This window comes from Pinus tabuliformis, chromosome 7, assembly GCF_031772625.1.
Source record: "Pinus tabuliformis cultivar Carrire ecotype Pingquan chromosome 7, CPIR1, whole genome shotgun sequence".
NCBI classification, from domain to species: Eukaryota; Viridiplantae; Streptophyta; class Pinopsida; order Pinales; family Pinaceae; genus Pinus; species Pinus tabuliformis.
This window is the reverse complement of record NC_142293.1, coordinates 1,888,277,790-1,888,305,756: the sequence shown is the minus strand read 5'-3', so window position 1 is coordinate 1,888,305,756 and position 27,967 is coordinate 1,888,277,790.

The window sequence follows — 27,967 nt, the reverse complement described above, 5'->3', positions numbered from 1 at the left end:
AGACCTTAGTGGGATAGAGCAGTTCTAAATAAACACTTTTCCCTGTAACAACCCTTAGTTCAAAAATCTAAGAAATCAAAGTAGTGCTTAAATTTCCTTTTTTAAATAAAATTACCATCATAAGCTTAGAAAGCCCCTTGGAAAATCTTAAAATATAAGTTTTATGATAAGGTAGAGTGCAAATCTTTCCTTAGGAAATATTGCATCGCATAAAGATAGCGGGATGCCTCCTTACAAGCCTAAGTACCAATATTGTGAGATCGCGATATTCGGAATATCGCATCACATCCAGCAAATACAACTTACATGAAACACTTTAAAATTTCTTGATATGCGATGATGTCGATCGCAAGATCGCATTTCAGAGAAAATAGGTTAACAAATATTGTCATACATAACATTTTTGTGATCTGCGATATTGCGATATTGCGATTTCATGATATAGCAATAAAGCGATAATGCGATGTCATGAGCGATCAACTTTGCGATGTTGCGATCTGCGATGTTGCGAAGCAAATCACAAAATCACTTCATCGCAGATCTTTCGGGCGCATTATTCAAGAAAAGTATTTTCTATAAGCTGACACCCAGTTATGCACTTTAACGCTAATAAATGAGGTAGTTGTTAGTTATTAATGGAATATGGGTTCATGCTTATCGAAGGAATCATTTCACCTAAGGTGGTATACTTGATGTGTCTGCTGAATTTAAAACATTTCCATCACCCTTGTTATAGACATTTTTTGGCACTACAACCCTAAGCATGAAATGTCCATAAACCAAGGGCTCCTAAGTCCCTAAAAGTTTTTTTCTAACCCCTAAAGGAATAAGGTCAACTGATTACAGTTCTCCCAGAAGTTCTCCATGAAAAACTGCCCAAAACTGCTCAAAACAGGATCATTTCAGCTACTCCATAGGCAAAGTGCATTGCATCTCACCTAAATACACTATGCGGGTGTGTTTCATTTCAAAAATCCCTTCTATGGGGTGCGATGGATGAGAAATGACAAATGGCAGTGTCATTCCGCGAGGTGGAGAGGCATGGAATCTTCCAGAAACTTCTCCTGTGACACTTGCATCTCTGAATTCGACCAAGGATGAGTAAGAGATCATCAATCTCCAAGTGGAAGCAAGAACTATCAGAGGGAAGACACTAATCAAATCACAAGCTGACTCATTCCCCTTACAGATATCTATATAGGGATCCCTCATTCCAGAGATCCAGAGGCTGGAATTTTGCATATTGTAAGGAATTGTTGTTGGTTTCTTGAGACAACATCCTAAGTTTTGGGTGATCTAAGCTTTGTATGAGGTGAAGAAGGGCTTACTTGCTGAGAGGATGATGCTGGGTCAAAACAACTGGTTGTAACTCCCTTGGCTCTTTCTTGTTTATCAATAAAATTTATTCATGTTTTCCTCTATACTCTTGTCTAATTTATGTTTTATGCATTTGTATGGTCAATTTACATCTGATCCTAGATAGTTTATGATTATAGATCCATGTTCTTGTATAGTTTCATGCTACTATGATCCTACAGGTACTCTGTGAATCTGGGCGTACAAGGGATCAAGTAGCAAAAGGCTATCAAGAGAGAGAAGAATTGAACTAGGAGCTTAGCGCAAGACAAAAGGTTGGTCTTCTTTGTTCTTCTCTCGTCTATATTTCATAAAGGAAAAATGAAAGTAGCTTTACTTTGTTTGTTTATAAGGTAGATACCACACCTTAGTGGGATAAGCAGTTCTGTGTAGACACTTTTCCCTGTAACAAAATGGCGACTCCACTGGGGACGAATTAGTTTGTTTGTTTATCTTCCTTGTTGGTTATTATAAACTTACAGACGGAGCCTGAAGTTGAGCCAGGTAGCTTTCGAACTGCATTTTCTATGCAAATGTAAAGTAGATAAATGCCGCTTTAGTCAATCTCCAGGATTTGTTTATAAATTAAAGAACTGATTTACAAACTCTCTGATTTCCCCTTGTGGTATCTCTAGTAACCTCCTTAGATCTACCCCTGATTGTTGCTTTACTGATTACCATTTGCTCGGCCAAAACCCATGAACTGAACTGCAAACTGTGACCCGGAACCTAAGCAAAGTCTCGTCTCTGGCCCAGTATAGGTACTGTTCTGTGAATCTGAAATTCAGCGCACTTCCCGAGTGTAGTAGGTGTGTTGCATTTCAAATTCCCTGTGTTACAGGTGCGTTGATCAGACTAGGCATTTTTCAGTTTTGGTTTCTATTATTCATTATGTTCAGTTCTATTCATGAATTTTGTTGCTTGTAATCAGTATATCTCTGTTTGAAACCCTTTTCCTTACTGTTATTCTGTCTCCGTTGTGCGAAATAAATGTTTTTGTGTATTTGTTGAGTCATTTTCAGTTCTCCTTTACAAAAAGTAATGTAATTGTATTGTCGTCCTTTGATTTGAAAGTGTCGCAAGTGTCGTTTTCAGTCATAGGAAAGAGTTTGGTTGCTATTGATATCCGATTATCCTATTACTATTGTATTTGGTCAGAATTTGTAATTATTCTAGTGTCGAAAGCAAGTATTCATTTCCAAATCGTAAAGTGTTGTGATTGTCTCCATTTTGTATTTCGAAAAGAAACTTGTTAGTAATTTTCGGTTGAAAATTAATTCAGATTTGTGCATTAGCTTTCATTTTTACCATTCATACTAAGAAAGCCAAAAACAAATACATGCATGTTCATTTGCATTTAGACTGTTTGATTGGTTTGATTTAGGACAGTGCATTTAGAGTGTGCTCTTTGCTCTTTGTGAAAGAATATTGTCTCTCTTTCCTTAGTAGCTAGGATTTTCATTGCACAAAGAAGGTAAAAGACTATTTATCATCTTAGATTGCATTTTAGGAAATATACATCTACATCTCGCGGTGAACCTGAAAGGAAAATTTCTTAAGCAAGACCTACTATAAAATAAATTTAATGAATATAACAATGCTTTGGAACCTAATGCACAACATCTAGAAGTCTAGGCTAGAGACGTATTCTGGCGTCGTAAAGCCTGGTAACTATTGGTCTCACTGATGGTTGGGTGATTCCTCCACTTTGAGACAATAAGTTCCAGTACGGACTTATGCTCCCACATACCGTCGAGTATATTTTTGGAGACCCCAATAGGCTTAACCCTTTATCCATAGGAAGCACCCTATCGATCATAATGCACTGAACACAACATTCACGAAGATTGACTGCCGTACCATAAAAATTATTCTGCAGTGATTGGTTTGGTAATCCCTCTACCTACATTTCTAGAGCAGTCGCTTTCGTTCCTTTTCGGATTCCTTAACGGAAAAGGTCCATCTGCGCACTTGTCACTTTAGGCTCATTAAAAATCGAAGGTGACTAGAGTCATCTTTTGTTTTTTCTCGACTCTTAAAAATTGAAAAAACAAGTTGTGTCAAAGCGTCTAAAATTCATTTAATTCGGAAACATACTTCCCCTTGATTTTTAGTTGATCGAGTAATCCGCAATCAATGAAGAAAGTCAATTGAAAGTAAGTTTAGGGTCGAGAAATTTAACGGCGAAAACTTCTCGCTGTGGAAGATGCAGATGGAAGATTATCTGTATCAGAAAGATCTATACCTAAATCTGATGTATTTGATACTTTCAAGAAATGGAAAGCTTTGGTTGAGATTGAGAAAGGAAAGAAATTGAAGTGTCTTAGATCAGACAATGGAGGTGAATATTGCAGCAAAGAGTTTGATAGGTACTGTTCAGAGAATGGAATTCGCAGAGAGAAGACAATTCCAAGAACACCACAAGAAAATGGTGGGTCAGAAAGGATGAACAGAACAATCATGGAGCGTGCAAGGTGCATGAGATTGCATGCAGGATTGCCTTTACAGTTTTGGGCAGATGTTGTAGATACTGTTGTTTATTTAATAAACAGAGGACCTTCAAGTTCCTTGGATGGTGGTGTTTCAGAGGAAGCATGGACAGGGAAAAAGGTAAACTACTCTATTTTAAAACCTTTTGGTTGTGAGGCCTTTGTCCATATTGATAAAGAAAATAGAACAAAGCTTGAGGCAAAGTCAAAGAAATGTACCTTTATTGGATATGGTGTTAATGATTTTGGTTATCGCTTATATGATTATGAAAATAAAAAAATCATTAGGAGCAGAGATGTAATATTCAATGAAAAGGTCTTGTATAAGAATCAGTTGCAGGAAAAGAAACAAGAAAAAGAAAACAACGAATACACAGTTCTTGATGAAATTACTGAAAAAGTAAAGGTGCCTGAAAATAATAATAATCAACAACCACAACATCAGAAACCATCACAACAACAACAGGCACCCCAAACACCTGAAAGTGGTGTTAGAAGATCTACCAGGACAAGTAGACCTCCTGAACGATACTCTCCTTCATTATATTATTTATTGTTGACTGATTCTGGTGAACCTGAATGTTATGAAGAAGCAATGCAGGTTGAAAGCAAGAAGAATTGGGAGGTAGCCATGGAAGAAGAGATGGACTCGTTAATGCATAACCAGACTTGGGATTTAGTCAGATTGCCTGCAGGAAAAACTAAATTGAAGAATAAATGGGTTTACAGGCTGAAGGAAGAAGATGGAGGAAAGCAAAGGTACAAAGCTAGACTTTTGGTGAAGGGGTTTGCACAGAAGAAAGGAATTGATTTTGATGAAATATTTTCTCCTGTTGTTAAAATGACTTCAATCAGAACTATTTTAAGTCTTGTAGCAGCTGAAGATTTGCATCTTGAGCAGTTAGATGTAAAGACAACCTTTCTCCATGGGGATTTGGAGGAAGAGATATATATGCATCAACCACAAGGATATGAGGTGAAAGGGAAGGAGAAACTTGTGTGCAGGTTGAAGAAGAGCTTGTATGGTTTAAAACAGGCTCCAAGGCAGTGGTATCTAAAATTTGACAAGTTTATGTCTGAACAAGGTTATACTAGATGTCACTCTGATCATTGTGTTTATCTGAAAAAGAAAAATGATGGAAACTATATTATACTGTTATTGTATGTAGATGACATGCTTGTTGCAGGATCTAACATGAAGGAAATAAATGTGCTCAAAAGAAAATTGGCAAATTCATTTGCAATGAAGGATTTGGGTGCTGCAAAACAAATCCTTGGTATGAGAATAACTAGAGACATGAAAAATAGAAAATTAACATTGTCTTAGAATGAGTACATACAAAAGGTGTTGAAAATATTTAACATGCAAAATGCAAAACCAGTTAGTACACCTTTTGCTAGCCATTTCAAACTTAGCAAAGAAATGTGCCCAAAGACCCAAGAAGACATGGATTATATGTATAAAGTTCCATATGCATCAACAGTTGGAAGTTTAATGTATGCAATGGTCTGCACAAGGCCTGATATTGCACATGCAGTGGGAGTTGTAAGCAGGTACATGAACAATCCAGGAAAGGAACATTGGATGGCAGTGAAATGGATTCTCAGATATTTGAGAGGTACCACAAATCAGGCATTATGCTTTGGTGGTTCAAACATATCCCTACAAGGATATGTTGATGCAGATATGGCAGGTGACAGAGATAATAGGAGGAGCACTACAAGAAATGTATTTACTGTCGGAGGAACAACTATCAGTTAGGTTTCAAATATCCAAAGTGTTGTTGCACTTTCAACAATAGAAGCAGACTATGTTGTTTCTACAGAGGCTAGTAAAGAAATGATTTGGTAACAAAGGTTTATGGGTGAATTGGGTAAGGAGCATGATATGGGCACGTTATACAGTGATAGTCAAAGTGCCATTCATCTTGCAAAGAACTCAACATTTCATTCCAGGACAAAACACATACAGCTCAAGTACCATTTCATACGATCAGTGTTGGAAGATGGAGAGTTGAAGCTGGAAAAGATACACACTAGCCAAAACCCTGCAGATATGCTAACAAAAGTTGTAACCAGGGAGAAACTGAGAATCTGCTCAGTTTCAGTTGGTCTTCAAGGATGACGATGAAGATGAGAAACAGCCAGGTCCAAAGAGGAGTCATTCTCCAGCAAATGGAGCAGCGGTGGAGTTGCTAGAATCAGTCTCCAAGTGGCAGATTGTTGGGTGTGGAGCCTGATTATCTTCTATAGTACCGACATATTGGACCCCAGTTCAAAATGGGGCAGCAACGCCGCCCGTAAAATAATCACTACCGTGGGGGGTCCAGGGGGGGTGGCAGCGACTTTTGGGAGCCCCCCCCCCCTGGCGGGGGGTTTCGGGGGCAGCGCCCCCGAAGCTAAAAAAAGCTGTAAATTTGCCTTGTAAAAGTATAGTAATTTCTAGTCCATCTGGGCCGTTCATTAGGCGGATGATCTGACGGTAGAAATTATGTTTAGTTTAGGGTTTTTTACCCTAGAAGGCAACCCCTCTCTTTATATGAGGGCATTGTATTTGAGGCTGTTATATAGATGTGTATTCGGTGAGAAAGAAACATAGAGGTGAGACTGTGAGAGAAAACAGAGGATATTACAACGGTTTTGTTGTAGGTTGTATCTCTTCATTTTGCTGGATAATAGAAAGGAAGGACTGGTTGTTCGGGGTGGACGTAGCCCAAACTGGGTGAACCACATATATCTGTGTCTCTCTTGTTTTTTGCGTTTTCTGTGTTTATATTTCTGCAATATTATATGTGTTCCATTGCTCCGTAATATATAATTTTCTAACATCATTCGCAGAAGCTTATGAGTCAACTGTCTTTGTCTCCGGAATCAAAGCTGTTACAGACAAAGCGAACTCGTTTAATCGGTCCCAAATCTCCTCGTAAAGTTAGAACAAGTGTTCCAACAACATTAGAGACTCCGGTTACTCCAAACATTTTTGGTATCCCTGCCTTTACAGAAGAAGTCCAGCAGCCACAGAAGGACGGTAGTACTGATCCTAGTCTGAGGGTAAACACTTGTATCATTGAACCAGTTCCATCTACAACCGGTTCGGAGAGTGTATTTCCCCAAACATCTATCGCTGCAGATTCCATACCTTCTTCGGCACCAGAAATATTCTACAGACCTGACAGTCCACCCCTTCCGCCTGGTCTATAGAAGAGATTGTGGAGGATCCTTCATCTAGTACTCCATCGCAATTTGGAGTCGGGATCACTCTGTATCCTTCTTCATCAGAAATTAGTCTACCACCAGCGGAAGCTCCTGTATAATCGCTAGATAATCTTTTGGATAGACTAGAAATGTCTGAACAACCGCAACATCTAGGACTGTGTCGTCTAACACAATGATGGCAGAACTTCCTGCTATCACTCCAACAATGTTCGTCGGTATACCAACTGTCCCAACTAGTTCTCAATCGCTAGACGGAGCCCACTCAGGGGCTATTTCGACGGTATGGTCTGTTCCTATTTGTTCATCCAAAATAATATCCATAAACTCTTATGTTGAGTCTCAACAAATTGATCCATTTGGAGGTCAATTTTGGCAGTCCGGACCTCAAGGGCAAACCATTCTGTTAAGTACCGGATTACCGCCGTATGGGGGGTAGTATACCCTTTCATTGTCCCCTCCGGGAGGACAACCATATGGGAGTTCACAACAAAATTCGGGTTATGCTAGAATTACGTCAAGCGGTTGGGTACCAACACTGCCTCAACAACCAAGAGTTGTATATTCGATGCAGCAATGCTTACCTATGTCAAATATACCAACTATTTCATCTATTGTGACGGTGTTGCATGTTCAAGCGCTACTTGTTTTATGCCAACCTCAAGCTTCTCAGGTTGTAATGCAACAACATCTTGACCCTGCAACTCAACCACAATCACCTACTAGTGGAGTGACACAGGTTCAAATGGGTACAATCACCCCTCATCTTGGTCAAACAATGTCATGCGGAAAGAGTCAATTTTGTGGACAAAACCAACCTCCCTAGAAAAGAAGGTTTTTCTAGTGACAAACAAAACAATCAAGCACTATCTTTCCCTAAATATGCATTAAAATAAAAGCAACCAGGTGTTTAAGGCTTACCTTTAGTCCAACGCTTGTTTGTAGCAGTCAAGCCTCTTCGATCCAGATGAGCTTCTTCTCCTTGAAGCCTGCATTCACTAACAAGCAAACAATTACATAGCACCTGAAAAACTCATATAATAAAACATATTCATCATAAAGACCAAGGAGTTTATGAAACAAATTATATATAACAACTTGTTGAGAAAAATGAACTTAATTGTATTAATTGGAAACAAAAGAAACCATTACAACCAGTGCCTTGGTGTTGTGCAGGTCCCTCCCAGAGTCCAGCAAGAGTTCTCCTCTACTTTGATCAGCTCACCCACTTCCAAATAAAGTTAAGAAAGGATTGGAATCTCTCCTCTCGAGCTCTATAAGGGAGTCCTAATTTCAGCAGCATCTACCCTTAGGAATGTTCAGCTTTCAACCTCCCCTCCCTCTGGCCCAATGCCTGTATTTATAATGCTTTGGAGGAAGTTAATTAGGTCCACCATGAATGGGATAAACCCCTCTTTCAAAGGGATAGCTCCCCTCTTCATGGGATAAGTTCCTCTTTCATTGGGATTCATGAACCATCTGGAGGCGCTCAATCCACGTCAAACCATCTTCTAGAATGCTCTAGAATCGACCAAAAGTAATTTTTTTGAAGTAAAACTTGCGCCTTTTGACTTTTACAGGTGTACGGACCCACCCCTTTACAGAAAGAGCGTACAAGTATGCATGTATTGTGTACTTGAGGTGCATACACGCACGTAAGAGTAAGAGAAACTACGTAACCAAAGTTATTTTGACTTTTAAAGACCTTCTCTCTTTTTTGGAGTTTGACATGAGGAGCAAAGGTATAAGACTTCCCAAGGAGGACAGTATGACTATTGATGGAGCCATATTGACTGCAAATAGTCATGGTGACAAATTTTGGTGTAACAGATTGCCCCCTAAAGTGCGAAGCCTGTAGTAGATTAGGGTTTTATATCATCTAGGAAGGGTGAAGCACTTTATCATTTTGAGGATTATCTTGTGGAGAGCCCAGTTGGAACCTACAAATATTCAACACAAAATACATATATGAGATCATATCATCGCTGAGGTAGGCATTCCCATACTCAGATCAAAAACTTAACTAACAAACTAACTACTGCTCTGATATAGGAATGATTTCGCAGTACATCATAATCATAGACACATGTACACACAGTATGGACGCAACCATATGTTTATAATTAGTCTACTATATAATGAATACAAAACTCCTCGCAGCCTGGATGGCGGAATCTAGATCCAGGGTCTTCATTTCTACTTCCCGAAATAGTACGATTCTATCCATGCGAATAAATGAGTTGATGTCGAACATGGTAGAAACCACTTGATTACCAATCAATGATGTAAAATGTTAACAAGTGTGAGAGAGACCACCAGTGATGTCAATGGTTCTCAAAGTACCTAGTACAATCCATGAGATGTGAGTAGATGTGTTGACGTCGAACATGTCATAGAATCCTTCGATCAAAAGTCAATGATGTAAACTATCGTCAAAGGCGAGAAACCTGCCATTGAGGCATGCAGATTTCAAGGTATTGATGATTCCTAGATCATCTTTCTAGATAATGTGTTGATTTCGATAGAAAGCGATCTATTGCAGGCAAGCCCACAACACAAAATCATAGATCAAGTTGAAGAAATGTAGCTGTAAGGACTGACTCAGGGATGGTCAAGATGGATGACAGATATTTTGCAGATGAATGTTTTATTTGTAGTGACCTCTTGAACACATGACGACACAACAGATGGCTTGGTGACAATTGACCCAAAGTTAATACCCAGAAACCGACTAAAGACTTTCAATGTGGTTTGATCAACTGTTAGGTAAAGGATTTCCCAACCCAGGTGAATGAAAAGTGTCGTGTTCAAGAGTGGTGAAAAGGTTTTTCTGAGACAAAGGATAACAAATAGGCTCATTTTTATCTCTTTTCCCCCACCATTTCTGGCAAGTACCTCTTTATTTTTTACAAGCTTGAGGAGGATAACATTTTCTTGATTATAAGCTCATCCTTCGGATGAGTCCAACTTAGTTTAGATTCGAACCCTCAGAAGGAGTGGTCCGTTCCTGTTTGTAATCGAACAGGTCCTTTACTGTGAAATTTTAATGAGTCGAGTATAGGAGAAACTCGACGTTTTTCAATTTTAGAGAGTCTGAAGAACTTAAGAAGACTCCAGGGTTAACCTTTTTCGTAAATTTGTGTCTCCGAAGCCCAAAAAAGTATAAAATAATACTTGAGAGAACCGCTTGATCTTTACGACCAAGGAGTACTTTCATGATTAGTGTCCCTAATCTGAAAAGTAAAAAGCGATCAAGGACACGTCGTTTTATTTCCAATATCGAATTTGAAACGACAAAAATCCGGCAATCTTTTCATGTTTTTACGGTCAGAAAAGGGCTGTAAGAGGACCATCTTTTAATTCCGTTTTAACGAGTATAAAAGAAACGCTTGGCAATCTTTTCATGTTTTAGGAGTCAGAAAAGGGCTTAAAGATGACTCTAATGTTTTTGTTTGTAAAAAATGACAATTTTCCCTTAAAATCCTTTATCCTGCACAAAAACCAACACATTACTCATACCTGTTTGAAGATAGATAAAAATACTTTGAAAAATACCTTTTCATGGTGAAAAATAAACAAATTTACCATTTATTTACCTAAAACAACCTATAAAATGGGCTTTACCAATTCATTTTTACCATTTTACTGTTGAGGAGAGAAAAAGGGCTTTTGACAAGAAACTTCCCGTGGAAATTGCGGACAATCCGACTGTCGAAACTGAATGCCGCCTCTTCCAGGTAATTTTCAACATCCTACTCTTCAATTCCATCCATTTAGAATTCTTTTTAGGCCCTAGATTTCATTGTTTGGAGGATTTGGGGTTTCAAAGACCGCCTCTCGGGGTACGCAGGCACCACACTAGGGACCCGCGTACCCCGACATTTTTTTAGTTGGGAAAATTTCGGGAGTACGCACCTTGCCTTCAGCGACCCTGTGTACCCACGCTTTGTTCCTAAAGGCAGGGTGCGTACCCCGCGCGACGAGTTTTTAAACCCCAAATTCTCCCAAATGGACCAAATGTTTTTGATTTTATGGAATCTAATGGATGTTTTATGGTGTGTAGATTGTTCACCATGCTTGATTGGCGCGAGGGAGAGCATGAAGATGTTGATTTGGCTGCCATTAATCATCAACCATCAATTGATGCTTTGAAGGCATGCGACCTCTATAAATACTGGGCCATACCTGGCATGAGGGCCCAAGTGAGATTTCTAGAGTGGCTGGTAGAAAGATGGAACATTCAAGACCAGTGTTTTTATATTGGAGGGCACTAGCTCGAGATGGAGCCCATAGATATCTACTTTCTCACTGGTTTTCCCAAGAGAGGCGAACACTTGACTCTGTTCGGGACTAGGCCGGGTGGCCAGTCCATCGCTAGTCTTTGACTAGAGTGGTGTAACACTAAGACTCAGGAGAAGGGGATAGAGATCAAAACTATATCCCCTCCTGAACTTAAGGTGATTGGATTTACAGTTACCAGACTTTGCAGGGCTACCGCTTTACACATTGCCACTGGATCCCAGATGCGGATGGCGATTGATTGCTATCGAGGTACCATTTTCAACTGGTGTGATGCCGTGTTGGCCAATATAAAGGGCCAACTGACTAGAGCCAAAAACAGACAGCTAAAGACCTTTGGTTATGGGCCTTTAGTTGTGAGTTTTGGCTTAGAGAGGGTTCCGATGCTGATCCCACAGTAGCTCACTGTTGGGGTCGGGCTTCCTCGAGAGCCCAAATTGATGCGATGGGTTGCGGTTATGGCCCGTCATCCTAATGAGGGGACGGAGGTTGTCCGATTTACTCCGGAGTACTTTCACTGGTTAGAAGACCAGGTCTTTTCTATACACGGCTTTCCTTATGCCGGAGTTGATTTTCGTGGAGATCCGGACATGGTTCTTCCACCGGGAGAACAATGGGATGATACAGGTAACTTCATTTTCCACAAGTTTTTAAACTATCTATTTTTTTTGTTTGTTTTTATATCGTCTCAAAACTAATAGTAATAATTTTCAAAATGCAGATGTAAGCCCACGACGTCTAGCCAATCTCCGGCCTTACGAGAGGAGACTACCAGTTGCAGCAGCACCGGCCCCACAAGACGAGGCCACAGAGGCTTTGGCTGAGTTGGAAACTGACCTAGAGCGTCTTACAGCAGACATACCAGAGACTACCATAGATGATATTCCAATCAAGCTTCAGCGCTATGTAGTCGAGGTCGTAGGACCTTTTAGGAGGTTCTTGTGTAGGGTGGCCCGTGCAGTGGTGTCATATAGAGATCATCACCAGTGATTGAATGGTCATTTTGTAGACACATGTGACATTTTTGTTATTTGTACTTATCATTTTTGCCAATCATAAGGTGTTTTTCAATCTATGATCGAAGACGATGTATTTTTTGACACACTCCTATATATATATATATATATATATATATATATATATATATATATCATTATTACCGGCTTATCTTGTAAATCATGTTATGGAATGGTTTTAAATTTAAATGTATGATTATTGCAAATCTCTATTTAACATTCGAGAAGCAATTGCATCTGCTAATGTATTTAAAGACCTTGGAATATGTTGATATTCAATGTAATCAAACTCACGTTCCAAGAGACGCACTCTCAAAAATAACCTTAATAACACTGGATTTCTAATGGCATACACTCTATTAAGTTGTAATACAACGAGTTCAGAATCTAACCTCACTTTCAAACTCTGAATCCCAAATGAAATAGATTCAGATAATAACTCAATCATTGCACTGTATTCGGCAATGTTGTTTGTTGTTTGACCAAGGCTCACCCCATGCATAGATACTAACTCATCAGAGGGCGAATAGATAACCCAAGCTGCGGAAGAGATATTCTGTGTAGTACGACAAGCACTATCAGTGAAACCAATGTATGTTTGGAGAGGCATCGACATCTGCATCATCAAGAGTAAATCCAAGATAAGCCAGAATAACGAAAAAACACACTCTCTAGGCTAAGCACACTATCTAAACTAACAAACACACCAGCTAGAAAGAAAAACTAACCTAAATAAAAATCTCCATACCCATCTTTTAAGCATAATGCCTCTTTAGGTAAAGTCCATTTCTGGGTTTACCCAAAGAGTCCCCATCAAAGTCTACCAACTCATAGGCCCCTTTTGCTAGCTTTCGCTTGACAATATAGGGCCCATGCCACATAGGAACGAATTTTCCAGCACCTAATTTATCATTAGCTCGATCATATAATAACACTAGGTCTCCTTCCGAAAAATTTCGAGGGGTCACATTTCGATCATACTGAGCTTTCATACGTTTTGCGTGAGTCTCGATCACCAATGCAGCATCACGTCGATTCTCATCTAATTGAGATAAGTATAATAAACTCTTCTCCTCTTCGGAAGTAGCTGGAAGTAACTCGATAGTCATTTGCAGTGACGGGATTTCACATTCAATGGGTAGCACATCTTCCAAACCATAAAAAAGTTGGAAAGGAGTGAACCCTGTTGATGTTTTCACTGAAGTTCGGTACGCCAAAAGTGCTGAAAATAACATGTTGTGCCAATTCGACCGATGAATACCAATGATTCGTCGGATCAGGATAACCAAAACTTTGTTGATGGACTCAACCAGACCATTTTCTTGTGGATAATAAGGAGTTGAACTATCGTGACGCAAACCAAGCTGGCCTGTAAGTTCTGTCATCATAGCGTTTCGAAAATGGCACCCATGGTCAGTGATTATCGCTTGTGGGACACCAAACCTAGCAATTATATGATTGAACATGAAAATTGCAGCTGTCTTGCCGTCTGCCTCGAATGTAGGCATCGCCTCGGCCCACTTAGTAAAATAATCTACCGCAAGGATGATATACGCATGCCCCCCAGCCGAGTGAGGGTTACATGTAATAAAATCGATACCCCATTTGGCAAAAGGACCAACGACAATTATAGGGTGGAGAGGAGCAGGTGGAGCGCGCATCTTTCGATCAAACACTTGACAGTTGTGGCATTTTTGGACCGCAATAATACAATCTTTAAACAAGGACGGCCAGAAGTAGCAATATCTTTTGGGCTGTGGCATACCCAGACATATGACCGCCACACGCTCCAAAGTGACAGTCATTTAGAACCCTTTCAGCCTCATCGTGAGTTAAGCAACGTCGAAAAATAGAGTCCGCCCCACGGCGATAAACAGTATCTCCAAGAATTTTGTATTGTTGGGACTGGAATCGAATTTTCCGACGTTCCGACTTTGAAACTTCGGGCCGAAAGGATTGGGTCTGGAGATAGACGATGATATCCCCATACCGCGGATCTAAAGTGCTGATTAGAAACAAAGATTCGTCCGCAATGGGCTCCTCTGCCACAGTTTCCGTGTCAGCACGCGTGAAGTCACACATTAACTCTGCAGAAACTAAATATTTCTTAGACTTAGATTTCTCAAACTCCAAGTCGAACTCCTGCAGGATAAAAATCCATTTAGAGTACTTGCCCCCTAGCAATTGTTTGGTCAAAATGTAGATCATAGGGTTGCAATCCGAAATGACTGTAGTTTTACGAAGTAAAATGTAGTGATGAAAACGTTGGACAGCTTGAACGACTGCCAATGCCAATTTCTCCACATGTTAGTATTTTAGCTCAGTTGGATTTAAAGTTCTACTAAGGTAATATATCACATGTTCCGTTCCGAATTCATCTTTCTGAACTAAGACCATTCCAATGGTGGAATGAGCGGCGGCGAGGTACAAAAAGTAATCCTTGTTGTAATTGGGAGGATGCAACAATGGTGCATGGGTCAACGCGTGTTTGAGTGCATCAAAAGATTTATGAGCTATCTCATCCCAAGAGAATTGAGTGTTCTATTTCAACAACCCTGTAAAACCCTTTGTAACATCGGCGTAGTCAGGAATGAATCGTCGTAAAAAAATTTCTTTCCCCTGCAAACTTTGGAGTTGGCGAAGACTTGAAGGAGGAGTCAATTTGATGATAGCTTCTACCTTCGAGGGATCGACGCGAATTCCGGCTTTCGAAACTACAAATCCTAGCAATCGTCCCGCTTCTATATAGAATACACATTTGTGTGGGTTCAACTGTATCCGATAATGCCTACACCTCATGAAGATTGCTCGTAAATGGACAAGGTGATCATCTCAGTGTAATGAATGAGCAGGCAAATCATCGAGATACGGTTTCACAATGTGTTTGATGTCATGAAACACATAAGACATCACCTTTTGAAAAGTTTCTCTGGCATTCTTTAGCCCAAAAGGTAATTTGAAATAAGAAAATGTCCCCCATGGACAAATGAAAGTTGTTTTTGGTTGATCGGCAGGTAGAATATTGATTTGATTGTAACCGGAAAAACCATCCATAAAGGAAAATATTTCGCTGTCGGCACAATCATCAATGATTTGATCGATATAGGGCGTTAGGTAGTTGTCCTTTGGACAAGCTCGATTAATGTCCCTATAATCGATGCATATTCTTATTGTTCCCTGTTTTTTGTTAACTGGAAAAATATTCGATACGCAATCTGTTAACGGGATCTTATAAATGAAACCTGCTTTCAACAGTTTTTCAACCTCTGCTTTAATTGCAACAACTTTTCGTGGGTGAATCTGACACAAACTTTGCCGAACTGGTTTAGCATCCGGGTAAGTCTTGATCTCATGAACAACAATTGCGGGATCAATTCCTGGCATTTCCTCATAGGACCAGGCAAACACGTCGCGAAATTCTTGAAATAGGGCCTTGTATGTCTGAATTTCGTCATTTGTACACGAGGCACCTATATGAATGTTTTTAATAATTCCAGGCTTAACCGAAATGTCAATGGGAATAGTTCGAGAGATGTTTCCCAAATTCAGTTCTGAATCAGGATGTTTCATGGGATTCTAAGCTTCCTTGACATATTCAGCTGTAAAAATTGATGAGAAAGCATTTTCAAAATGATCATCCTCGGGTAAAAACGAAGATCTATGATGGAGATCGTCCCATGGTAAATCATCTATACACAGGACTTCATGAAGTTGCTCATCAGATGACACAACTTCGGGAAATGCTATTAACTCCGAGGTTGATGTGAAAAGTGATTCCTCACGGACCACATTCATTTAATCGATTTTGGTTGAACACGGGTCGGTAAAAGACTGCACGGCTTCATAGGAAATTTCATATGGACTCAAAGGCATAAAATTACCAAATGAGTCTATTTCAGATTCAGAAGGAACGATCCAAGGATGGCCATAATAAATAGTGTCTGATGTAATCATATGAGTGGTTGCAAATGAAGATGATGCGTTGAGTGGAGGAAAAGGAAAAGTTCCCAGTAAACCGACATCTTTAACTAATCGTACTCCAACATCCTTATATGGGATATTCGTTTTACCGACATGCTGAATACTCTCTGAAGAGGTTGGGTCAGATGAAAAGTAAGCCATCTGGTCTATTGTTACGATATTTCCATTATGTGGGAACTTTATTACTCAGAAGACTGATGAAACGACCGCTGTCATAGTGTAATTCCAACTTCGACCCAAGAGAAGGTTGTAGTCTAGAGGGGCATCAACCACCTCCACATCTAGACTAATGGTTTTTCCTTCAACCCCTATAGGAAAATCCTGTAGAATGCCAAAAGGATGAAACCCACGGCCATCAAAGGCCTTAAGAATTGTCGGGGATTGATTAAGTGAAGGAGAACCAAGCGATCTCCAACACTGTATCGACATAATACACGTTGAAGCTCCCTCATCAATTACAGTCCGATGAATAGGCTTGTTTTTTACTATCACTGGAATTTGGAAAGCCATTTGATGAGGCAAACGTGGTGTACTATTTTCTAGATCAAAGATTATTAGGTTCGGGTCCTGAACATCAACATCTCCTATAGCCGACAAAAGTAATTTTCGCTGTGCTGGGCATGATTGCAGCTCTTCCAAAGCCGACATTGCTGAGGGTGAAACGGCTAAGTCCTCAACAATGTTGTAATTCTGGGCCGCTCTCGCATGTGGATTGAAAGCAGACCTTCGAAGTACACCCTTGGCGGGCGGTTTGATTACTAAGTCTGGGTTAGGTTTCTCGATCTGTAGTGGATCAGAACCGGGAGCTGAGGTTGATGAATTAGAATGAGAAGATTCTGCTTCTTTGCCATCAACAGGACTTTTACTACCATAATCTTGCGATCGAGTCGCAATCCTTACATGGGACATCATCAATATGGGTTCTTCATTGGCACTCGAGGAAGAACCTATCATTTTGTTATCTTTTGGAAATGGATCCTTCAAGACAGCAGGAATTTGGGAACCTTTGACGATCTTCGCAACCTCTACTCGATGAGGGAAGTCTCTTGTAAAGTGTTCTTCTTCACAAATAAGACATGGATAACCAGGTTTGCGCTTTTCATCATTAGATTCCGCCTTTTCAGTTTTCTCCTTTAGAGTTTTGTCTGCTTTGTTCTTCTTCTTCCCTTTCTTCTTCCCATCGGATTTTGATTTAGTCGTAGATGACTCTACAACGTGAATATCAGCGGAGATTTCAGCGGAAGAATCTCCTGTCAGGGAATCAGGCAAGGTTATAATAGGAGAAGAATTCTTGGAAGACTTCTTCTTACTTTTAGTGCTAACCGAACCAATCATACCATCAGCGGCATGAGATCCCGAAGGAGCTGCAGCGATTTGATTTGACTTAGGAAGGTCAGGGATATTTTCGTGTAACGTACCTCACTGAGTATAAACCAAGTCAAGGTACTGCGCTTGAGCAATCACTTGCTCCTCAGTAACTACTCCGGCCTTAGCTACGTCTTCAGTAATATTTGGTAACAATGATTTAACAAACCATTCAGCTAAGATCTGGTCCGGGATAAAAACTTTCACTAACCACCTTCGACGTCTCCATTCATGAATATGATCTGAAATATAAGTGGACATCGATTACTTTAATGAAGTTAGTAACTCCGTGCCATTATCATACTTGACCAGCAACTGAAAATGAGTTAAAAACGAGGTAGCTAACTGGCTAAAATTTAAAAAAGAGGCCCTTGGTAACTCAATGTACCACTTGACCGCAAGACTAATGAGAGTGCGTTGGAAAAGACGTAAGCGGATCGAATCATCCGAGATGGAATTAGAGGCACACCAGAGGTGGTAAGTCATCACATGATTCGACGGGTCCTCTCCAGATTTACCTTTGAACTTGGGAATATCATTGGGCAACTTATTCGGCATTGGCGGTCAAAACAGAAGATAATTAATTAGATCGTTCGTTAGGCGCAACAATTCAGGTAAATCCAAAGTTGCGATAAATGGTAGTTACCGATTAGGATCCCTAAAACTCTGGGTCATGAGACCAGCCCCAGGAAGAGGAATTCCAGGATAACTGGGAATAGGAATCGCGTTCGGGATATTGTATCCTACTGGAAAACCAGGATTAACCAGACCGTACTGGGGTTGTTCTGGTTGTTGATAAGTGTACCCAGGATACGGTTGATACTGGTAAACTGGCTGCTAGACAGCAGGACCGAATTGGTATTGTCCCTGGTACGGTTGATAAGTGAATTGTGGTTGACTTGTGACAACCGTACTTAAACCAGGTTGTCCTATAGGCATCTGAACCGTAGTTTAAATCATGGATCCAGATGATGGTAAAGATGTCTGAGGAGTAGATACAGGGACAATAGAAACCAGAGCGGTCGATACTCCAGAAGTAAGTGGGGTAGATTGAACAGATGTTGCGGCAGTTGCAGCAGTCGTTTGAGATGGAGTACGAGGCGAAATATGCCTAGACTGAGAAACTACCGAAGGTACAGAAGTTTGAATATTAGACTGTACTGGTTGCTGAGGTGAGCCAGAAACTAAGGTTTGTCCCGTTTGAGATGACAACTGTAGATTTGGCTGCAACACCTGTTGAACTTGCGATGGATCCCACACTATGTTCATTCTGGGGCATTGACCCATAACAGGTTGAGGATATTGAGATCCATAACCGGGTTGAGGGTGGGATTGATAATTGAAAGGTACATTTCCCATTCCTTGAACATAAGATTGACCTTGGGGTGGTTGGAAACCTTGATTCGAGTACTGACCTTGGGGCAGATACCATTGAGGCATGTACTGATACTGGGTTGACATTGAGGTATAAACTGATATTGGGGTTGACCTTGGGGTACATATTGAGTCTGGGGTTGACCTTGAGGAATGTAATGTACCGTAGGCACGTACTGTCCTTGAGGTTGTCCCCCAGATGCAAATTGTGTACCTTGAGGTTGCCCCCCAGGAGTTAATTGAGGCTGCCCCCCAGGCGGTAACTTGCCACCTTGAGGTTGAGAATTGGGAATAGAACTTGACATCATAATAATGTTTTCTACGCTCAACGGCTTTGCACCATTGCATCCAGTGAATATTCTTTGCTCAATGGGTTGAGTAGATGCTCCTGAAAAAGTACCAGAAAGTGACTGATATCCAGAGGGAACAGAAGGACCGTCATACAAAAAAGATTCAGGCGATTGAGTAAACATGGACGACTGACCTGACATATTTACGGGAGTATAAATACCCCTAGGTGGATAAGAAACACGAGGTGGTGAAAAACGTAATACTGAGTTGTCCAAATAATTAGTTAAAGAAAGACACCAAGTAGTACTTCTAGGTGGACTGTAAAAAATTGATTCACGCTCCCTTAGATCAATAGTAGGTTGATTTTCAGGGATAGGGATGCCTATTTCTTATTCGGGAGCAAGTTCTTCAATAGCTACCAAACCAGAAGGAAGATTTTCAGTGATTACTGTTTTGACCCTAGGTGAATCAGGAGCACTAGAAGTTGGAGAGACAAACCCCGATGTTGGATTAATAGGTTCAGATATCTCAGGTTCTTTGCCTATATCACTAGTAAATGAAAAGCTACCAGCAAGTTTGGAAACCGAAATAGCTTCAGGATTATAACCTGTTTCTAGAGTTTGGTAATCAGGATGAGCAACCAACGAAGACTCTCCTTCTTCAGGTGACCCTACTTTACTGCCACTAGGAGTTACAAGGACTTTCAAACCTTCGTAATGGCCCGGGACTTCTTCAGGAGGTTGTTCCTGAAGTCTACGAGACTTCCTCAACAAATCAGCCACGGTTACAACCTCAGGAGACTGGCCCCGAACTCTATGGGACTGTCTTGGTAATTCAACCACAGCTAAAAACTTTTAACTACTGCACACGCAAACAAAGTAAAATCTCAAAGCCAACCGCCTAAAGTCTCTAAAGAACCAAACAAATTCAAATCACACGCCTAAAGAATCTAGGGCATCAAACCACACACAAACATTAACTTTCCAGACCGAAAACACTAGTTTGTGATGAAATCCAACATCGCAGAATCTAGTACAGAAATGGCGGGTGGAACAGTTACCCCGAAAACCTGCTTAATGAATAGACTGGACAAAGTTCCTCCACTTTAACCGTCTCGAGTGAAGTGAACCCCCCAGAAAATCCAAGTGAGTCTAGCCGATGTCTGCTCCAGGTACAGTGGGACCTTCCCTCCACTGTCACCTTAGGAAGAATCCTAAAGATAATAGTCACTAAGGTCACCAACAACAACAAATATACCTGGGGGAATAGTCTACGATCCGATACACATGCAAGGGCAGAGTAACAAGCTCAATCCCCTTCCAGTGCCTTAACAATAATCCAAGGTTTACCGACAAGTGACCCCAGGTTCCTCGACAATGGTTAATCTGAGGCTTACCGTTTGTAGCACGTGCATATCTGGCGTCGTTCCCAATGAAGGAGGATTGATTCCCTTACTAATTCGGACACGATCTCGTGCTTCTCCTTTAAGAGGAGCTTTCCCATAGCATAAATGTAACTATTGGATTTATCCTACGGAAAGATAAGCTACTTGTTTGTTTTTACTGTCGTGGAGAGTTAATTACTCTCCTACTCCAAGACACTAGCCTGATCTATGTTCGTGTATTAGAGCCCTAGTAAATAAAAAGTTACTAAGTTAATTTTACTTTAAGCGTTAATTTTTATGGCTTTTCTTTAGGAAAAAAGGTAGCGAAGATGAAACTTATGATGTGTAGACTCGACTCAAATCCACTGAAAAGATGCACCTAGGATGAAACAAAACAATCTTTCCTTTTCAATGAATTCCCTAGCTAAGAGAGTTGGAGAATGCAAAATTTATAAAGACAACTTTCTTGGCAATGAAAATCAAAGAAAAAATCTCTTTATCTTTGCCAAAGCACACAACACATGACCACTAATTATTTCACGAAAACTTCCTTTCTCTTTTCAAAGACTTCAAACGCTACTAAAACAAACTTTCTTCAAAAGAGATTTTGTATTTTTCCCATTTTAACAAAGCATATAAAACTACTTAACAAAAATCAATTTTAAAATCTATGAAAATCTAAGAGAAATTTACCTAAAAGCAAATCTAATGAGGTAAAAGCCTTCAAAATATAATTCCAGGTTGTTTTACTTAGTTACAATTCAACCAAGGACTAATTCATGCAAAATCATAAATCAGTCAAAAACAAAAACAAAAAGCTCTTGTTCTTTTTCTTAAGAATGAAATTCACAGCTTAACAAACAAGCCTTCTCGAAATTTTGCAAAGAGACAACACAATGGTAGGTTTCTCATACAGAGGTGGATTTTACGAATGGTCTAACTCCTAAGAAGACTGAAAAGACAAGGGATATCCAAGGTTTTTACAAATTCTAAAGCCAGAGTCACTACAAGACCAATACAAAAATCAAACCTAGGGTTAGAATTTTTATGAACTTCACTAAAACCCTTGATGCTAATGAAACAAGCTTAGATGAAAGCTTCTGATAGGTAACCAGTGGATCTTGGCAGCAATAAATAAACTATAAATAAAATCTAATAGGTAAAAAGGAAAAAATTGAAATTTTGTAGACTTTTGACAGGGTACGCAAGCAGCCTGTTTGCACAGGTGCGGCCATGCTCTGTGTACAAAGCAAAAGTGCGTACATGTACGCACTGTGCTTAACACAGAGTGTGCGTACTGCTCTCAAAAATAAGAAAAATAAAAAACTAACTCAATCCTAAGCTATTCCACCCAAATTCACAGTCAATCAGTCAAAAACTAGAAAGAAAACAACTTTTCTCAAATCAAAGTATCAATCAAAAGAGAAATCAATCAAATCCATGGATTCCCCAGTATGGTCGCCATTTTGTCATGCGGAAAAAGTCAATTTTGCGGACAAAACCGACCTCCCTAGAAAACAAGGCTTTTCTAGTGACAAACAAAATAATCAAGCACTATCTTTCCCTAAATATGCATTAAAATAAAAGCAACCAGGTGTTTAACGCTTACCTGTAGTCCAATGCTTGTTTGTAGCAGCCAAGCCTCTTCGATCCAGATGAGCTCCTTCTCCTTGAAGCCTACATTCACTAATAAGCAAACGATTACATAGCACCTGAATAACTCATATAATAAAACATATTCATCATAAAGACCAAGGAGTTTATGAAAAAAATTATATATAACAACTTGTTGAGAAAAATGAACTTAATTGTATTAATTGGAAACAAAAGAAACCATTACAACCAGTGCCTTGGTGTTGTGCAGGTCCCTCCCAGGTTCCAGCAAGAGTTCTCCTCTACTTTGATCAGCTCACCCACTTCCAAATAAAGTTAAGAAAGGATTGGAATATTGCCTCTCAAGCTCTATAAGGGAGTCCTAATTTCAGCAGCATCTACCCTTAGGAATGTTCAGCTTTCAACCTCCCCTCCCTCTAGCCCAATGCCTGTATTTATAATGCTTTGGAGGAAGTTAATTAGGTCCACCATGAATGGGATAAACCCCTCTTTCAAAGGGATAGCTCCCCTCTTCATGGGATAAGTTCCTCTTTCATTGGGATGCATGAACCATCTGGAGGCGCTCAATCCACGTCAAACCATCTTCTAGAATGCTCTAGAATCGACCACAAGTAAGTTTTTTGAAGTAAAACTTGCGCCTTTTGACTTTTACAGGGGTACGGACCCACCCCTTTACAGACAGAGCGTACAAGTACGCAGGTATTGTGTACTAAGGTGCATACACGCAGGTGAGAGTAAGAGAAACTGTGTAACCAGAGTTATATTGACTTTTAAAGACCTTCTCTCTTTTTTGGAGTTTGACATGAGGAGCAGAGGTATATGACTTGCCAAGGAGGACAATATGACTATTGATGGAGCCATACTGACTGCAAATAGTCATGGTGACAAATTTTAGTGTAACAAATAGTTAGTATCGGGTAACAACACATGGCTTCACAACCATGGCTAGTGCAATACCAACAACCGCAGTTCCAACAACTATACCAAGGTTCTGAGCAACAAATGTTTGCAAATAGTGGGCAGCCGTATATTCAAAACGGTCAAAACAAACCATTCTACAATGGTTATGCCCACCAACCTTACCAGAGTTACGAGCATGAAATGCATTATGCTGGTATGAAAAGACCAACTGCTCGGGAAATCCCATCTTACCCTGGGTATGCTTCATCTAACCTGAACCAACAGTTACCCTTCGTGGCGACTTTAGAGTTACCGGATTTAAATCAGTTAACAAATGATCCAATTGCTTACACCCCTTGGTGGCCAGCGATTCTGCATAAACTTCCATCAGGTATTCCTAAATATAATGGGAATCTAGGTGAAGATCCGTCGAATCATGTGATGACCTTTCATCTGTGGTGTTCACCAAACACCCTAAATGATGATTCGATTAGGCTTCGCCTTTTTTAGAGGACGTTAACTAGTCCGGCAACAAAATGGTATATCGAATTGCCCAGAGCTTCATTTGACAACTTCAATACCCTAACCACAACCTTTTTAACCCATTTTCAGTTACCGATAAGGTACGAAACGAGAACAAAACTTCTTACCAATTTCAAACAAACAACGACCACTCACATATCTGATCATATACATGAGTGGCGACGTCGTCGTAGAATGGTAAAAACGTATGTTCCTGATCAACTTTTAGCTGAATGGTTTATTAAGTCATTATTGCCTTCTATTACAAAATATGTGGCAAAAGGGGGAGTCGTCATCGAAGAGCAAGTCATCGCTCGTGCGTAATATTTGGACTTGATTCACACTCAGTCTGGCATTCTCTACGATAAAATACCTGACGCTCCTAGACGATAATTCTCAGTCCCTCCTCCTAAATCAAACAATGACTCTCATAAATTAATTTTTTGCAAATAGTGAATAACAGTCTCTCCTATCCATAAAATAATTAAATATTCGAGAACCAATAAACAAAAAAGAAAATCTCTTGAAAACCCTAGAATCTCCTTACCCTATATTAAAGGAACCACAGATACAATTGCCAGAGTTCTCGCTAAGCATAACATTATCGTTGCTTTCACGCCCCCTAACACCATAAAAAACATGTTTGAGTCTGCTAAGGACTCAATAGACCCAAAAAATCACAAAGGAGTTTATTCGATTCCCTGTTCTTGCGGTAAAGTTTATATAGGTGAAATAGGGAGATCCTTTGGAGTAAGATTAAAAGAACACATTAATGATATTACTAGAAATAGGCCAGATAAATCAGGTCTAGCAGAGCACGCTTGTTCCTCTTCTCACTATATATGTACGGAACAAGCTAAATTAATCCATAAGGAAGGCCATTATTTAAAAAGAAGAATTAAAGAGACAATTGAAATTGAGAAATCCTCCAATAATATGAATAGGGATGATGGTCTTAAACTAAGTAGTACCTGGAAACCCTTATTAAATAAAATGAAAAAAACTTTAAACTAATCTAATACTCCCTTGTGACAACATTTGACAATTCAAAATTTATATAATTAATTAAATAAATAAATGCAAATAATAATTTCTTCAATTTAAATTATTTCAGAACAAATAACTCATTTATATAACATATCACATAATTTAAATAAAATAAAAAATATATAATTATAATATCTTTATAATAACAATTTTGATAATCATAAAGAACAAGAATAATAATTATAATAGGAATAATAATTATAATATTAATTATAATAATAATGATGATGATGATATTATTAGTAATAATAATATGTATAACAATAATAAGATCACTGATAAATAACTAATAATAAGAATAATGATCTCATTGTATTAAAGAGAAGTAAGAAAAAAAAATAATCAAATAAAAAGAGGGGATAAAAATAATATTTATAATAATAAATTAATTAATTAATTAATAATAATAATAATAATAGTAATAGAAAATAAATAAATATTAAATAAATAAATAAATTAAAACCAATTATAAAAAAACAAAAAAATAAAAAATAAATAAATAATAATAATAATAACAAAATATAATTAAAATCAAACTGTCTCTTAAATAAAATTTATTAATTAATTTAATTTAATTTTGATATATATATAAAAAACTAATTAAAAATTAATTAATTAATTAATTAATAAGTGTAAATCAATGAGGCCGACATCATAAGCTAAAAGATATCTTTCTATTCATCTATTAATAGCTTCATAATTTTCTCGACTCTCTCTTCTCAAAATACAGATCTCATTGCCGTGATGATGGACTCGCCTAGCTAGTCCGAAACGTTGTTTTCATAAATTGCTCACAGGTTTTTTCCATTAACATAAAAAAAATGACTCTCATGTCGGCGATGGCGTGATTGGCGGAACAGACAAGAAATCGACAAAGGCTGCATCTAAAAAGGCTCGTAAGATTTCCAGTCAAAATGCAAAAGAGGAACTTGTTGCCTCAAAAGTAAATGTCGTATCAACAGATAAAGGCAAAGAAACCAAGCAACCAGGGGGCAAGAAGGAAGGCAAAGGGAAGAAGAAGAAACAGGAAGAATCATCACCTGAAAAACCTTCTGCAAACCCTCCTGGAAATAGGAAACCAAGAAATCCATGCTTTATATGCGATGAGGATCATTGGACCGCAGATTGTCCACACAGAGCTGAGCTTAAAAAATTCTTCAAGAATTCAAAAACCTTGGCAGTACTGACTGATCCGTTTCCAAATCCAGGAACAAATCTCGTTGACAGTGGAAATGCTTCCCCGTCTCAAGTGTTGATGTTGTCAATTTCCAAACAGCAAAATGATGCTTAGATATCGACAAGGAACAAAGATTATGGGAATCCACAGCTGTTGAACAACAAGGATAAAGATCAACCTAGTATTTCGACAACAACTTTGACAGAAGTTGCGCCACCCATCATTCCTGAGTTGACAATTATACCGCCAAAGGGAGTAGTACACAAGTCGATGTTTAATCCTTGCGCTAGAGCGGTACAAAATTATAATATAGTGGAAGATTTGCCCAATCGCCATCCGCTATGTCGACTCTTGAGGCACTACAAAATTGCCCATCCCAAAAGAAAGCTTTATTATCAGCCATCGGTGGGATAGACCCAAAGGATTCCAATGTTGTATCCTTTGATCATAAAGGATACGATCCTCAGTTACCAGCTCAACTAGCTTTCCTCGTTCAAGTGAAAGCCCTCAACAAAATTGTTCATCGAACGATTGTTGATGAGGGGGCATCTACATGTATTATGTCGATGAGTTGCTGGAAAGCTTTAGGATCTCCAACCTTGTCGCGATCTTCGACGACATTAAGAGCATTTGAGGAATGAACATATACCCCATATGGTATTCTAAGTAACTTGAAGGTTGAACTAAGAGGGAAAACAGTAGAAATAGATGTTGAGGTAATCGACAGAAATCTCGATTACAACATCCTACTGGGAAGACCATGGATATATGCTATGGCTGCTGTTGTGTCGACCTATTTTAGAAAGATTGCATTTCCCTTTCAAGGAGGGATTACAATCGTCGATCAACAAAACTTCCTCCAAAATGGTTCTCAAGTTATGGGAAGCATTCCAATGATCCATGGAAGCCCCCATTCGCTTCAAAATATCAGAGTAAGCCTACTAAAAGACCCTATATTAATGGGAACTTTTGCCCTTCCACCTCCAATAAATTTGGCGGAAGTAGCGGGGGTAGGAACCTGCAATATGATATCTTCAAAAAAGATCTCAGAAAACGATATCGACATGGATCATGAGCGGGTATTGCCTCCAAGCCCAACAGAAATATTGTAGCAATCAATGTTCCTAGCATGGGAGGCAAACCAAAATCAACACTCATCAAGCGTTTGGATAGATAGGTGTAAGGAATATGGCACCCCTTCAGATCCTTGGTCACGAGTGCATGTCACCGATGAAGGAATAGTACAATCAATGGTAATTGAAGGGGCACCATGGGATGATTACCACCATTGTTCGCTTCTTTCAGATTGTGAAGAAAATACTCCTGATGACCTTTACCATCCTTCAGTTTTTGATTTTCTATCGAACATTGGAAACACGGTGGATTCAGAGTGAAACTTGTCCAACATTGAAGAGACTATCGCCATAAATATCTCGACCAAAACAGATGTTGTAGAGAATATTTGTGTTGGAAAACGTTGTTCTCCTTCAGAACTGGAAATATATAATGCTCTTTTTCACGAATTCAGAGATGTATTTGTGTGGTCATATAATGAAATGCCAGGCATTGACTCAAGTATCGTTGAACACGAAATCAAGATGTATCCAGATGTCAAACTAGTACGACAACAGCTACGGCAGGTGCACCCCAAGAAAGCCACTGCCATCAAGGCAGAAGTTGAAAAACTTCTCCACGCTGGTTTCATTTACCTGGTTCCTCTAACCGATTGGGTATTGAATAGTGTCCCTGTTATGAAAAAACAAGGAACAATTAGAGTGTGTGTCGATTATAGGGATGTAAAGCAAGCTTATCCAAAAGACAACTACCCTACACCCTTCATCGACCAGATAATTGATGAATGCACCGGATGTGAAATCTTTTCATTTATGGATGGATTCTCTGGGTATAATCAAATAAATATCCGCCCATAGGACCAGTC